The sequence below is a fragment of the Zingiber officinale genome, chromosome 3A (genome assembly GCF_018446385.1).
Source record: "Zingiber officinale cultivar Zhangliang chromosome 3A, Zo_v1.1, whole genome shotgun sequence".
Classification (NCBI taxonomy): domain Eukaryota; kingdom Viridiplantae; phylum Streptophyta; class Magnoliopsida; order Zingiberales; family Zingiberaceae; genus Zingiber; species Zingiber officinale.
Window position 1 is genome coordinate 152,110,679 of NC_055990.1, and position 13,363 is coordinate 152,124,041.

Below are 13,363 nucleotides of genomic sequence, written 5' to 3' on the forward strand. Positions count from 1 at the left end.
AATACAATACAAATAAGAAACAAACCACGCAGTTTATATCAATATTCCACACAGCTCAACATATAATCAATCCACGCAGTTTAATAAGGAAGAACGATATAAAACCAATGAAGATATACGTACACATCCTACTCCACTACAACGAAGAAAACAAATCCACGAAGTAGTGTGAAAATCTGCAGCGGAAAACAAAAGCAGCAAACCCAAAGGTTCGACATAAAGTCCACAATACAAACCCACAATACAAGTATATAAGATGCAAAAGCAAAATATAATCCGACAAAGAAAATCCTCGCGATAATGGGGCTAGCGACTGGAATATCTCCCGACGGCCTCAACCTGAAAAATAGTAACAACGGGGTGAGTTCAAGAACTCAGCAGGTAAACCAATAGACATGTACAGCAATATATATCCACCAGTAATAACCTAAGGTACAGTCTCCTAAACCATAGAATCAATAGTACAGTTCTCTAACCATACAACCTACGGTATAGTACACTAAACCATAGAGCCTACAGTATAGTTTTCTAACAGTACAACCTACGGCACAGTCTCCTAACAGTATAACAGATATGCATAGCTGAAATAAACTGTAATAACCAGCATTAGGCATAAAGTACAGTCTATAGCAAGAATAATAAGTAAATGCATAACTGAAATAAACTGTACTCACCTGCGAGGCTTGGGCAACTGACTGTGGACATACACAGAAAAAGATAGTCAGAGCAAATAAGCATGTATCCTGTATGCATGTCAACCATATGCAGTCACCCAAGTGCATCATCCAATATGCAACAATCACAATAAATGCAATATGTGCATATGATGCAATATGACATGGTCACCCCTGTCAACCAGTCAGCCGTCTCACACACAATGGTGAGACCGAGTGGGTAGGGCTGTGACACCGTGCACTCTGCCATCACTGCCCCTGAAGAGTGACCGAGTGGACGGGATGCTGTCGGAGTACACCTATCCTCCTACCTCAAACATAGTGAGGGAGCGCAATGCTCTCAACTCCCGGTACGCGATGACGGGGAGGGATCCCTGTCTGCTACCACGCTGCAGTCACACTACCCATGAGCGGACCAGCGGAGCACTACAGAGCTACTGCCATACACACCCTACTGTGCTGTGCCACTACCCATGCAGTGAAACACGTTGTGTGCAGGCCTATGTAGTCGGCCGACAAGCTCAACAATAATGGAGTCGTCAATCGCCCAGCATGCAATCATGCAGGATGGTGCATGATGCTACAGTATGTCATACCTGAACATAGCCTCCTCCATATATGTGTGTGCCCAAAAGGTAAACGCATATATATATAACCATGATATAAACAGCATAAATCCAAAGACATCACATATAACAATGATATAAGCATCATGAATCCAAGAGCATGTATCACACATGAACAGCAACTAATCCAGTAGAGTAGAGCACTATAGATATGCATCTCTATGAACATATACACATGGCAAGCAATAAAAATATCCAATCCTAAAGTAAAGCAACTAGCAGATGAAGTATGTGATAGGTATCAACTAACCCTAAATCCAGGGGAAGTGTTGAACTACCAATCACTAGTAACCGTCTACAAGTATCGAATAACCTATAACCAGGGAAGTGCTAAATCTACCAATCACTAGCAAGTATATATAAACTGCACATATCAAAAGACATTATCAAAGATAAGTCAGAGGGTACCCGCCTCAAATAGAAGATACAATCAAGCTATCCAAAGTCCGAAGTCGAGACGCCCGTCTCGAATCAGAGTCCTGCGTCAAACAAACAATACATATATATTTTATTTAGCTAAATCAAATGAATAGCTAAATAAAACCCCTAGAACTAACTTAGGGCAAAACCCTAATCATACAACCTCAATCTACATAATTAAATCTAATGGTAAATTAGAATTAGTTACCTAATCCCTAATCACCAATTAGATTAGAAATCCAACGATTGACTAGGGTTAATTACTTTATCCCTAATCATTCCATTAGATAAATTCAAACTAAACAATTCTACACACAACAACTAAATACAACATGTATCAACTAATGATACACTAACCATCTAATAATCATGTAATCCAATTATCCCTAATTCAACACATAAACCTAAATTAACCATTCTACAACAAGATCAAAAACCTACACACAATCAACAACTAGTATAATCCATCCACAACCTGCTCATAATCCTAATTCAATGCATTTACATCATGTATCAAAATCCCTACACATGATCATCCATCTAAAACAATCAAATTACACCATACCTCACGCTTAGCTCTCCCTTCTGTTGATCCACACAAGGTATTATCACTGGATCAAAGAACGCCACAGCAAGATACTGGAATTCCTCCTCACTGGACCGGATTAAGACATCATCAACAGGAAGATCACTGATCCAATCAAGAACAGAGATCAAGATTGAAGATCACGGATCAAACAATGCCTATTTACAGAATATAATGCCTCACCTTCAAGATTACAATTAGGCACGGTTAAATTCTTGTCGATGAACAGAAAGAAGGATCGGACACTACACTAGGGCACAGTGATGGAGAGCATCAAGGGAAGGAGAAGGATCGGCCCTGTCGTCGGATCGCACTCTAGACGTCGCAAGATCTAGGAAGCTAGCTCCTCGCCTCTGTGCTTCGGACCCCAATCTGCGCCGGCAATCGGGTGATCGCAGTGAGGCGAGGTCGCGAGGAGACGTGATGCGGCGTCTGCAGCCCGGAGACGAAAGATGTCGGCTAGATCTGAACTCAATCCAATCGCGTCGGAACAGAAACTAGGGCTCGGCAGAATCGACCGAGAAGGAAGAAATCGGAGAATGAAGGAGACCGGAGACTCAACAAGCTTCCCTTCTCCTCACTCCAAGACCGATCTGTGCCGGCGGCGATGAGCAGAGTGACGGGTCGCCGATCGTCAGGAGCAGAACGTGTCGAGCAAAGGGGAAAAATCGAGGAAGGGGAGGAAGAAATGGTCGGGTTGGCGTTTTCGGGGGAGAAGGAAATAAAAGAAAAGGGATTATATAATAAAAACATTTCCTCTCTTAAATGGGTATCCCAAATAGACCTTATCTGTACCCGGAATTGATCCCCTCAAAACTCGTCGTACGAGCTCCGAAAAATTCCCAGAAAATTTCTAAAAATTCTGGAAAAATATTATAAGGCTATTTCTGAAATAACCCTATTTATTTAAATTTTCCGAGATCTCACATCCTCCCCTACTAATAAAAATTTGGTCCCCAAATTTCGCTATAACCAACAGCAAACACTAGAATATAACCAACGGTATAAATACTGAAAGGAACTCTAACCCACATACCTCAAGCAAAAAGATGGGGGTATCGAGCTCGGATCGTATCCTCCAGCTCCCAAGTAGCCTCCTCGTCAGAATGATGCTGCCATCCGACTTTAACCAGTCGGACAGTCTTGTTCCGCAGCTGACGCTCTCTACGGACCAGAATCCGTACTGGAACCTCCTCGTAAGTAACATCAGGCTGAATAGGAACAGATATATCTGACAGAACATGTGCCGGATCGGATACGTATCTCCTCAGCATAGATACATGGAATACATCATGAATGCCGGCTAGAGATGGTGGTAGCGCCAGACGATAAGCTACTGCTCCAATCCTCTCCAAGATCTGGAATGGCCCAATATATCGGGGAGCTAGCTTACCTCAGAGACCAAATCTCTTCACCCCTTTCGTGGGTGAAACTTTAAGAAATACATGATCACCAATAGAGAACTCCAGGGGTCTCCGTCACTGATCAGCATAACTCTTCTGACGGTCCTGAGCCTCTGACATCCTCCGTCTGATAGTGCGAACTAACTCTGCATCCTGCTGAGCTCTCTGAGGTCCTACCAACTGGGCCTCCCCAACCTCCTCCCAAAGGATGGGTGTCCGACACGATCTACCATACAACGCCTCAAACGGTGTCATCTGGATAGCCGAATGATAGCTGTTGTTGTAGGTAAACTCCACCAAGGGCAGGTGGTCCTCCCAACTGCCTCCGAAGTCCATAACACAAGACCTCAGCAAGTCCTCCAAAGTCTGAATGGTCCGCTCTGACTGTCCATCTGTCTGCGGATGGAATGCCGTACTGAAACGGAGCTGTGTGCCCAAGGCCTGCTGCAGACTCTGCCAAAACCGGGACGTAAACCGTGGGTCTCTATCTGATATAATGCTCAACGGTACACCATGTAATCTGATAACCTCTCGACAGTATAACTCTGCTAATCGATCCAAATAATCGTCTTCCGATCGCTAGTGTGCGGATTTGGTTAATCGGTCAACGATTACCCAACGCATCATGGCCTCGACGAGTCCTAGGCAAACCAACCATGAAATCCATAGTAATGTGCTCCCACTTCCACTCGAATAGGGATCCTCTCAAGTAATCCAAAGAGTCTCGTGCTCACCTTCACTGCCGATGCATAAGACATCCGCTACAAACTCCGCGATGTCTTTCTTCATACCGCTCCACCAATAGGAACGCCAAATCACGATACATACGGGTCCCACCGGTGGATAGCAAATCTAGAACGATGAGCCTCCTGAACTCCATGACCGGGTGAGACCGAGGTACACATAACTGCCTCGAAATAAACAATCCCCTTATCATCTCGTAAACTCACCGTCCGAAGCTATCCGTCGCTAATGAATCAGAATGCCGATCTCCGCCTGGCCTCTCGAATCCTCATCCGGATCGACGATCGAGCAACCATGGTAACAAGAATACCTTGCTCTGTCTGTCCCGCTCCTCAAGGCCCAACTCGGCGAATCCTCGAATCAAGTCCGTGATCAGAACTCGATGACAAGCTAAAGCCCTCTGGACTTCTCGCTCGGTGCATCGGCAACCACATTAGCTTTACCCGGATGGTAGCTAATAGTACAATCATAATCCTTCAGGAACTCCATCCATCTCCTCTGTCGGAGATTGAGTTCCTTCTGGGTGAAAATATATTTGAGACTCTTATGATCAGTAAGAATCTCAAAAGTAATACCATAAAGATGATGTCGCCAAATCTTCAATGCAAAGATAATAGCGGCTAGCTCTAAATCATGTACTGGGTAGTTCTTCTCATGCTCCTTCAACTGACGAGAAGCATAGGAGACTACCCTACCGTGCTGCATCAAAACAGCGCCCAAGCCCTGAAGAGATGCGTCTGTGTAAAGTACGAATCCGTCATCACCAGAAGGTAAAACCAAAACTGGTGCTGATACTAATCTCCGCTTCAGCTCCTGGAAGCTGGTCTCACAAGCCTTTGGCCACGTGAACTTCACGCCTTTCCGGGTCAGACGTGTCAACGACATAGCAATGCTGGAGAAACCCTCAACGAATCGTCGGTAATATCCAGCCAAGCCCAAGAAACTACGGATCTCCTGGACTAACTTCGGCTGCTCCCAGCTGGTAATAGCCTCGACCTTCTAAGGATCTACTGAAATACCTCGGCTAGAAACCACATGTCCTAGAAAACCAACTGAGGAAAGCCAAAATGCACACTTGCTGAACTTCGCATACAGATGATGTCGTCGAAGAGTCTCCAGAACTATGCGAAGGTACTGCGCATGTTCCTCCTCGGAACGTGAATAGATCAATATGTCATCGATAAACACAATAACAAACTGATCTAAGTACTCCAGAAAGATACGGTTCATCAACTCCATAAATACTGCAGGAGCATTGGTAAGCCCAAATGGCATTACCAAAAACTCGTAATGTCCGTATCTGGTGCGAAATGCTGTCTTCTGAATATCAGAACCTCTAACTCTCAGCTGATGATATCCAGACCGCAGATCAATCTTAGAATACACTGATGTATCTCTGAGCTGATCAAATAAATCCTCAATCCGGGGCAAGGGGTACTTATTTCTGATAGTCACTGCATTCAGCTGCCTATAATCGATGCACTGTGTGTCCCACCAGATCTCTGCCCCGTCTCGTAAGTGGTAAGCAGCCAGCTCAGCCTTCTCCCACTTGGAGCAGGCCATGTAAAAGAATGTCCGCTCCATTGACTCTATCCAAGATTGAGCCACGCTCGGATCAGTCTCCCCGCGAAATAGCGTGAATTGGCTTTTCACCAACTCCGCCAAGGCTGGGATCCATGCTCGTGCCACAACCATATCCGTAGATATCGCTGCGGTACTGGGTAGAATCACTGGAGTTGATCTTATGGGTGGTACTGATGGATAGGTTGGAAGAGGTACCACTGGTGCTGCCACATAAACAGGGTAGGAACCACTAGTGAAACTACAGAGTATGCATAAGTAGGGACGACTAAAGGTACGATGGGCGGTACCGGGTAAGAAGTAACCGGTACTACTGGTGCGGGTGCCGGGTATGCAGTAACCGGCGCAGATGTCTGTGGTGGTACCAAGTACGCAGTAGGCATGGCTAGAGAAGGTGCCGAGTACCCTGTAGGTACTACTGGCGATACAGGCGCGGTAGGTACCTCTGAAGTCGGAACCGTCAGGATCTGACAGTCTAACGTGGTCACAATACCCTGAGGAGTCTATCCCTGACGGACAGGCTCAACCCTAACAGAACTCTCTGGAGACTCTGTCTCTAGAGAATCGATCGCCCTCATACATGTGCGACCACGTTTAAGTACTAGAACACGTATCATATATGTAAAAAAAAAAAAATGTTATCCAGATATCACTACAAGTATAAGAACTGAAAAATTACGATAATTACCTAATTGTCGTCAGGAGATATCCTGTCACTGCTTAGCCCCAAATAGAACCAATAAAACCGCGTCAAAATACCTCGGAATTCCGAAACGATAAAATCGACGAAAATCCGTACAATCCGAAATACCGAGAAATGCTCACGAAAGTAAGCCTCGTAAATCCGAAACCCGACAAGTAGGTATCGCAAAACTTGTACGAACTAGGATCAGATAAGCTCTGATACCAAATAAATTGTCACGCCCCAGGTAGTCCCTGTCCGAAGAAATTTCGGCAGCATCTCCACTGTACGGCGGACAATATAAATCTCACTATACATATATCTCTATACCTCGACCACACACGGCCGGAACAATACAATACAAATAAGAAACAAACCACGCAGTTTATATCAATATTCCACACAGCTCAACATATAATCAATCCACGCAGTTTAATAAGGAAGAACGATATAAAACCAATGAAGATATACGTACACATCCTACTCCACTACAACGAAGAAAACAAATCCACGAAGTAGTGTGAAAATCTGCAGCGGAAAACAAAAGCAGCAAACCCAAAGGTTCGACATAAAGTCCACAATACAAACCCACAATACAAGTATATAAGATGCAAAAGCAAAATATAATCCGACAAAGAAAATCCTCGCGATAATGGGGCTAGCGACTGGAATATCTCCCGACGGCCTCAACCTGAAAAATAGTAACAACGGGGTGAGTTCAAAGAACTCAGCAGGTAAACCAATAGACATGTACAACAATATATATCCACCAGTAATAACCTAAGGTACAGTCTCCTAAACCATAGAATCAATAGTACAGTTCTCTAACCATACAACCTACGGTATAGTACACTAAACCATAGAGCCTACAGTACAGTTTTCTAACAGTACAACCTACGGTACAGTCTCCTAACAGTATAACAGATATGCATAGCTGAAATAAACTGTAATAACCAACATTAGGCATAAAGTACAGTCTATAGCAAGAATAATAAGTAAATGCAACTGAATAACAGAAGAATTACACTCATATGGGCATCCTATCGTGACAAAAAGATAGTCGAGCAAATAAGCATGTATCCTGTATGCATGTCAACCATATGTCACCCCAAGTGCATCATCCAATATGCAACAATCACAATAAATGCAATATGTGCATATGATGCAATATGACATGGTCACCCCTGACGCCAGTCAGTCACCTCTCACACAATGGTGAGACCGAGTGGGTAGGGCTGTGACAACTGTGCACTCTGCCATCATCACTCCTGAGTGACCGAGTGGACAAGATGTTGTCGAAGTACACCTATCCTCTTACCCCATGCATAATGGGGAAGTCAAAAGCTCTCATCTCCCCGTGTCATAGTCAAGAGGAGGGATCCCTGTCCGCTACCACGTTGCAGTCACACTACCCATGAGCGGATCAATGAAGCTCTGACAAAGCAAAATTACACACACTCTGCCTGATGTGCCACTAACCCATAAGTGGTTGTGTATGCAGGCCATGTAGCTAGCGACGAGCTCAACAATAATTGAGCATGCAATCATGCAGGATGGTGCATGATGCTAAAGATGTCACTCCTGAACATAGCCTCCTCCATATATGTGTGTGCCCAAAAGGTAAACGCATATATATATAACCATGATATAAACAGCATAAATCCAAAGACATCACATATAACAATGATATAAGCATCATGAATCCAAGAGCATGTATCACACATGAACAGCAACTAATCCAGTAGAGTAGAGCACTATAGATATGCATCTCTATGAACATATACACATGGCAAGCAATAAAAATATCCAATCCTAAAGTAAAGCAACTAGCAGATGAAGTATGTGATAGGTATCAACTAACCCTAAATCCAGGGGAAGTGTTGAACTACCAATCACTAGTAACCGTCTACAAGTATCGAATAACCTATAACCAGGGAAGTGCTAAATCTACCAATCACTAGCAAGTATACATAAACTGCACATATCAAAAGACATTATCAAAGATAAGTCAGAGGGTACCCGCCTCAAATAGAAGATACAATCAAGCTATCCAAAGTCCGAAGTCGAGACGCCCGTCTCGAATCAGAGTCCTGCGTCAAACAAACAATACATATATATTTTATTTAGCTAAATCAAATGAATAGCTAAATAAAACCCCTAGAACTAACTTAGGGCAAAACCCTAATCATACAACCTCAATCTACATAATTAAATCTAATGGTAAATTAGAATTAGTTACCTAATCCCTAATCACCAATTAGATTAGAAATCCAACGATTGACTAGGGTTAATTACTTTATCCCTAATCATTCCATTAGATAAATTCAAACTAAACAATTCTACACACAACAACTAAATACAACATGTATCAACTAATGATACACTAACCATCTAATAATCATGTAATCCAATTATCCCTAATTCAACACATAAACCTAAATTAACCATTCTACAACAAGATCAAAAACCTACACACAATCAACAACTAGTATAATCCATCCACAACCTGCTCATAATCCTAATTCAATGCATTTACATCATGTATCAAAATCCCTACACATGATCATCCATCTAAAACAATCAAATTACACCATACCTCACGCTTAGCTCTCCCTTCTGTTGATCCACACAAGGTATTATCACTGGATCAAAGAACGCCACAGCAAGATACTGGAATTCCTCCTCACTGGACCGGATTAAGACATCATCAACAGGAAGATCACTGATCCAATCAAGAACAGAGATCAAGATTGAAGATCACGGATCAAACAATGCCTATTTACAGAATATAATGCCTCACCTTCAAGATTACAATTAGGCACGGTTAAATTCTTGTCGATGAACAGAAAGAAGGATCGGACACTACGCTAGGGCACAGTGATGGAGAGCATCAAGGGAAGGAGAAGGATCGGCCCTGTCGTCGGATCGCACTCTAGACGTCGCAAGATCTAGGAAGCTAGCTCCTCGCCTCTGTGCTTCGGACCCCAATCTGCGCCGGCGATCGGGTGATCGCAGTGAGGCGAGGTCGCGAGGAGACGTGATGCGGCGTCTGCAGCCCGGAGACGAAAGATGTCGGCTAGATCTGAACTCAATCCAATCGCGTCGGAACAGAAACTAGGGCTCGGCAGAATCGACAGAGAAGGAAGAAATCGGAGAATGAAGGAGACCGGAGACTCAACAAGCTTCCCTTCTCCTCACTCCAAGACCGATCTGTGCCGGCGGCGATGAGCAGAGTGACGGGTCGCCGATCGTCAGGAGCAGAACGTGTCGAGCAAAGGGGAAAAATCGAGGAAGGGGAGGAAGAAATGGTCGGGTCGGCGTTTTCGGGGGAGAAGAAAATAAAAGAAAAGGGATTATATAATAAAAACATTTCCTCTCTTAAATGGGTATCCCAAATAGACCTTATCTGTACCCGGAATTGATCCCCTCAAAACTCGTCGTACGAGCTCCGAAAAATTCCCAGAAAATTTCTAAAAATTCCGGAAAAATATTATAAGGCTATTTCTGAAATAACCCTATTTATTTAAATTTTCCGAGATCTCACAGCTTAAGAGCACAAGAAGTTGAGCAGAAAATGCAACAGACGAGAAGGATGGCAAGGGAAGGGAGTCGATGGGCTCGATGCATTAGAGGGATGAGGTGTTGCGGAAGAGTACACTGGTGGACAAAAAGGACATGTGTGATGTTTGAGGGACGAGAAGTACTCAGGGAGGAAGTCTGCTCAAAGAGAAGGTCGGAGTTGGGTTTGGGTTAGCTCAACTTCAGTTAACCGAAGCATCACTTACATGAATAAGATCGGCTTGGAGGTTGATCTGCTTTATGAAAGGCTCCTCCAAGAGGCTTGGAGGCACCCTCACACCTTCATCTGGAAGGCTTATTTGCCTCATGGATGGCACCTCCAATGGCTTGGGAGGCACCTCGTATGAACAGTGCGAAGGCGCCTTCGAACTCATTGAAGGCGCCTTCAACTAAGCATATCCATTAGGATAAAAGTTTATCCTCTTGGAGGCGCCTCCAAGCAATGGATAGGTTTTTCGATGGGCTATAAAAAGCCCCCTAGAGTTAGGAATTAAAAACAACTGAACTATAAGTCTTGTAATCACTTCCTAGTCTTTTTTGTGAGCTGTCAATGTCTGTAAGAGGCTACTCTGCCTTCAACAAAAGTGTCTTTCTAGTGGAGCACTTTCAAAGCCTTGGATTAACAACCACTTAGGTTGTAACCAAGCAATTCCTGACCTCTTCTTTATTTTCGTTATTCATTTTATTTTTATTTAAATTAATTGTGCTTACTAATCAAAGCCCAAAGCACGAGAAAGGGGTTATTTTATTTTGGCAGGTAATTCACCCCCTCTTGTCGGTCGCACCAGGACCAACAATTGATATCAGAGTGAGGATGCTTCAGAAGGACTAATTGTCGACCGAAGCAAACAAGACAATGGATGGACAAAGTGTCTACCCGCCGAAGTTCGAGGTGGAGTTCGTCATATGGAAAAATGAATGGAGATATTTTTCAAAACCAACTTTGACATTTTATTAATAATCAAATACGATTTTGTAGCTCCAAAATATTAAAAAGGCGAAGAAAAAGAAGAGTACTTTTAGACAAAGAAGGAGCAAATGAACTTTATGATAAATGGGTGAGCCAAATTCCACCTACTAAGCATGCTTCCACCTCAAGAAATCAGCAGGATCAGCGCCTATGGATTAGCAAAGGAACCTTGGGAAAAGTTTATGGAGCTACGCGAAGGAACGTTAAAAGTAAAGCTCATGAAACGGGACCTATTCCAGAACCAATTGATGAACCTTCAGCTAAAAGAAGGAGAGTTAGTAGTACAACTGCATGCCAAACTGAAGGAGTTGATCACCAAACTCATGAATCTCGGAGAAAAAGTAACAAATTGAGAGTCACTAAGGTGCGCTTTGAATGCTTTCCCTAGAACACAAGTATGAACGTCCATAATTGACTCCTACTATATCTCTAAGGATCTAGAGGTAAGTTCATTAGAAAGTTTATTTTCAACTTAAGAACTTCACAAATCTAGATGTGTAAAATTAAAGAAAAAGGAGAAAGACTAGCATGCCCCGAGGGTAAGGTTGTCCGATAAAAATCGGATATCACATCCCCTGTAATAGTGACAATTGAAAATTGGATACATAGTCATATGGCTAAATAAGAATAATAATATCAGCCCACACGACTGAAAACAAACACTACCACGTAAGATAAATAGCAGCCCCCAGGCTGGATCAAAAACACAACGAAAATCATAAAGTAAACATATAAACCCAAAATAATTGATTGTGAGCTGACCTGACTTGATACAACAACATCAAAACAATTACAAGAAGCCACAAGGCTAAACTCTATATAGAAGATACATATTATACGTACAAGTCCAAAACCAATAATGGTAGTGGAAGCAACAACGAAAGAAGTCACTCGATATGATATGGGACTGACGGACAGGATCTCCAAGCAACTCCATAAATTCTCTACCTACTCCCTGACAAAAGAAAACCAGTTCAAAGGTGGTGAGTGTGGGCCACTCAACGGGTAATAGACAGGAAGTGCATGAATATAATATATCTAGAGATTCAAAGGTATACAATCTCATAGGGGTAAATAACATAAACTGTAATGATATCATAATAAATATCCATACCTAAACTCATATACTAAGCAAGTAATAGAAAGTTAGGTGTAAGTGAGGATCTGTAACAGTACTGTTCATAACTACAAGAGCAATATATATGACATATACATACTACCAATAAGTAAGTCAGTGTTGATACACATACAACAGACACATCTCAATTAAATGTACACATATCACAGTCATATTGATACAATAGAACAACAACATATTCAAATACAATAACATATATATATGCACGGCATGGTCACTCCCGTCCACCTCTCTGCACCATGACCCATGTATGGTCGAGAGGTTAGGGTAACAATAACTATACAACATTTTAGCCACCACTACTCTTAAGCGATCGAGTGGACAGTTTATATAGTAGCTGACTATGTTAGTTAGAGCCCTAGAGCCAATCATTTGATGATTGTTGTATGGACTCATTGTATCATATTCTTGTATATTAATAAAGGCATTTGTTTTTTGTTATTATACTTACTTGTATTGGTGCCAAATAAACTAAGTATAATAGCGTCCTTGAGTAAAAGGTTCTTACCTATATCAATCGATTGGTTGAATCGATAGTGAGATGATATAGGGAACACTACTCTTAATCATTCCTGGTCAAGTATTAACATTCAGGGACAATGTTAATGCAATAAGACTAGCATGTAGGTCAACTCGATGACTTGATCTCACAAGTCATGGATATGGAGATATCAAGTTGACACATGGGTATGCATTGGAGAATGTATACTGAATGACCCGCCATGAGAAAATATCATGGATCGTTATATGAGTGTCATATACTTTCTCATGTGGCTATTAGTATGACTATTAGTCCTTAGACCTGAAGTCACCATGGTTCCCTACATAAGGAGTTATGTACTTTGGTTTCATCAAACGTCACCCGTAACTAGGTGGACTATAAAGGCGATTACTGGTATGTAACGAATTATGCAGAGGGATGTGAGTGATGTAGATGGGTTATATCCCTCCCATATGACG

General features: G+C 42.6%; 2 long non-coding RNA genes across 4 annotated transcripts; both read right to left on the reverse strand.

Annotated features, from left to right (window-relative positions):
- Nucleotides 1-276: 276 nt before the first annotated feature.
- On the reverse strand, nucleotides 277-2,998 carry LOC122054131. 2 transcript variants are annotated; one of them, XR_006132575.1, is made up of 3 exons: nucleotides 2,490-2,998; nucleotides 2,286-2,411; nucleotides 277-339 (listed from the first exon to the last, which is right to left on the reverse strand). It is a non-coding gene; the product is annotated as an uncharacterized LOC122054131 (long non-coding RNA). The 2 variants fall into 2 exon arrangements; XR_006132574.1 differs by lacking the exon at nucleotides 277-339 and adding an exon at nucleotides 1,645-1,779.
- Nucleotides 2,999-7,344: 4,346 nt separating this feature from the next.
- LOC122054132 lies at nucleotides 7,345-10,042 on the reverse strand. 2 transcript variants are annotated; one of them, XR_006132576.1, is made up of 3 exons: nucleotides 9,517-10,042; nucleotides 9,313-9,438; nucleotides 7,345-7,407 (listed from the first exon to the last, which is right to left on the reverse strand). It is a non-coding gene; the product is annotated as an uncharacterized LOC122054132 (long non-coding RNA). The 2 variants fall into 2 exon arrangements; XR_006132577.1 differs by lacking the exon at nucleotides 7,345-7,407 and adding an exon at nucleotides 8,698-8,806.
- Nucleotides 10,043-13,363: the final 3,321 nt, after the last annotated feature.